The sequence below is a fragment of the Dipodomys merriami genome, unplaced genomic scaffold (assembly GCF_024711535.1).
Source record: "Dipodomys merriami isolate MVZ:Mamm:240054 unplaced genomic scaffold, mDipMer1.0.p SCAF_8, whole genome shotgun sequence".
In the NCBI taxonomy this organism is placed as follows: Eukaryota; Metazoa; Chordata; class Mammalia; order Rodentia; family Heteromyidae; genus Dipodomys; species Dipodomys merriami.
Window position 1 is genome coordinate 33,082,572 of NW_027206401.1, and position 3,142 is coordinate 33,085,713.

General features: G+C 41.5%; 1 pseudogene; it reads right to left on the minus strand.

The window, feature by feature from the left end:
* Positions 1–706: 706 nt before the first annotated feature.
* Positions 707–848, minus strand: LOC138819546 (U1 spliceosomal RNA; annotated as a pseudogene).
* Between the last annotated feature and the right edge of the window lie 2,294 nt (positions 849–3,142).

The following is a 3,142-nucleotide window of genomic DNA, read 5'->3' on the forward strand; positions in this document are numbered from 1 at the left end:
TTTCTACCCTGAACTACATCCTCAATCCTTTTTTCTTTTTGGATAGTGCCTCTTGTTTTTGCCAGTCAATTTTCCTTACAATGCCTTTTGAGTACTGGGATTACGGGCATAAATCTTTCTGCTCAGTCTTGTATAATCCTTTCAACACCTATGAAATAGGTGATGGAAATCCACTTCATTTTACTAATGAGCATTCAGAAGCAGAGAGAAATGGAGCTGGTATCCAAAGGCCACTTTATAACTTTTTAAAGCTCTTTTGTGCAAATGGAATAATATATGTAGACATTTTTTGTTTGTTTGTTTTTTGTTGGTTGTGGGTCTTGAACACCGGGCCTGGGTGCTGTCCCTGAGCTCTTCAGCTCAAGGCTATCACTCTACCACTTGAGCCACAGTGCCACTTCTGGTTTTCTGGTGGTTAATTGGAGATAAGTCTCACGTATGTTCCTGGGCTGGATTTGAATTGCAATCCTCAGATATCCGCCTCCTGAGTAGCTAAGATTACGGGCATGAGTCATTGGCGTCCAACATAGAAATGCTTTTAAATGATGCTTTGTGGATGCAAATAAATAATTGATTAAATTATAGATATTTTAATGTAATCTGATTTTTATTTATTTATTAATTTTTTGCTAGTTCTGGGGTTTGAACTTGAGGGCCTGGGCACTGTCCCTGAGTTTCTTTCTTTCTTTTCTTTTTTTTTTTTTTTCAGGGGAGAGTGCAAACGCAGTCCCCTACTACCACAAATTATGCAGCTGAGTTTCCTGCATTTGGGGAAATCCCAGGGGTCAGCACCTCGCTCTGGGAAAACCACCTTTGTGATCATGGTATCTCCCCTGCCAGCTAAGTATGTCCCTGAGTTTCTTTTTGCTCAAAGCTAGCACTTTACCACTTGAGCCACAGTACCACCTCTGGAATTTTCTTTTTATGTGGTACTGAGGAATCAAACTCACGCATGCTAGGCAAGTAATCTACCACTAAGCCACATTCCAAGCCCTTTCATTTAAATTTTATTGTAATTTTTAATTTCAGTGTAATCTACTTTGACCTTCATGGCACCTTTGTAAGAGAAGCAAGGGCATATTTCTTGATCTCTCTAAGCCTTCGTCATGTGGAAACTGGGTGTGGTTAGAGTTCCTAGTTCACAGGGCTATTTGAGGATGGCATGAGGTGGGCTGGTGTGTTTACAGCATGGCAAGTGTTTGTGTCACTAACAGCATGGTTTTTGTTTCAGTAGGAGGTGGTGAGCAGTTCTGGGTAGGGAGAAAATTGACCCTGGGGAGAAAATGCCTATGTGTGTGAGCTGAATGTGCTGCTACCAGATGATACTCAAGATTTTTGTTCTGTTTTTGGTGTTTGGGATCAAACCTGGACCTTGTGCATGTTAGGCAAGCACTCTACCTCTAAGCCACATTCCTAGCGAAGAATATTTTCTATGAACTTTTTTATTGGCTCCTCTGTCCCCACCCCAACTTCTGAGAACACCATACTGTCATTACCAACTTCTTTTGTCAGATATGGGGCTTGAACTCTAGGCCTGGGCACTGTCCCTGAACTCTTCAGCTCAAGGCTAGCACTCTAGGATGGTAGGGGAAAAACAAAGGAGGGTAACAATGCTCGATAGGAAATATACTCATTAACTTGCTCATGTAACTGTAACCCCTCTGTACAGTATCTTTACAATAAAAAATATATATATATTATAAAAATGAGGAAAAAAAAAGGCTAGCACTCTACCACTTGAGCCACAGCTCCACTTCTGGTTTTCTGGTGGTTTATTGGCAATAAGAGACTTTCTTGCCCAGCCTGGCTTTGAACCATGATCCTCAGATCTCAACCTCTTGAGTAGCTAGGATTACAAACATGAGCCACCGGCGCTGGCTTATCACCAACTTCTAAACTAACAATATAGGTAGTTCTCAACTATATTGTTGTTTTTGTTATTGTTATTGTTGTTGCTATAGAGTGAGGACATGCATTTCAGCAGTCAAGATGCAAAGGCTTCAGCATTTAGGTAGTGGCAATGATTGTGAGGGCACAAGCAATGGTCCTTTTACATACTTTTTAGGCTGATTCTGTTAAACCCTGAAGCCAGGCTGGGAATGTGGCTTAGTGGTAGAGAAGAGTGCTTGCCTAGCATGCATGAAGCCCTGGGTTTGATTCCTCAGTACCATATAAACAGAAAAGGCCAGAAGTGGCTCTGTGGCTCGAGTGGTAGAGTGCTAGCCTTGAGCAAAAAAAAAAAAACTCTCAGGGACAGTGCCCAGGCCCTGAGTTCAAGCCCTAGGACTGGCAAAACCAAACCAAACCAAACAAATATAACAGAACCAGCCAATATTGTCAACTTTCCGTTGCTGTGACAAAATTCCTAAGAAAAACAACTTAAAAGAGGAAAGACTTATCTTGGTTTCAGAGATTTCCATCTTAGTCTTTGGCTTCTAGGCCTGTGGTAACATCATGGCAGAAAAGCATGTGGTAGAGCAAAGTAGTTGACCACGGAAGGGAGGAAGAGATTGAGGCGGGGGGGGGGGGGGGGGGGGAGGAAGAGAGGAGAGAGCTGAAACAAGATATACCTTTCAAGGTCATGGACTTCAGTGACTTACTTCCTCCAACTAGACCTTACCCCCTATAGTTTTCTACCACCTCCCAATAGTCCATTCAGTTATGAACCTATCAGTGGACTAATCAATTGGTAAGATCAGAATCATCATGATCCATTCAATTCCCCCAAACCTAATTCTTCAACATATGGACCTTTAAGAGACATTCTAAATTCAAACCCTATCACAGCCATGGCAGAAAACAATAAGAAACTTCAATAACAACACATGATATTGGATGAATGAAAATACATCTGTGAAGCCCTATACACCGGGCTATATTTAAATACTGTTAGAAGTATTTTATTGAGAACTTTCATATGTTAACTCATTTATCAAGGAACAAAAATTTATGAAGCAGGAAAAGGTATTCTCATCTTTCAGATCAAATTAAGTCATTTAGCCCAGGTCACATAGGTAGTAAGAGCCAAGTTTGATTTTTTTTTTTTTTTTTTTGGTCCAGTCGTGGGGCCTGAACTCTGGGCCTGGGCGCTGTCCCTCAGCTCTTCAGCTCAAGGCTAGCACTCTACCAGTTGAGCCACAGC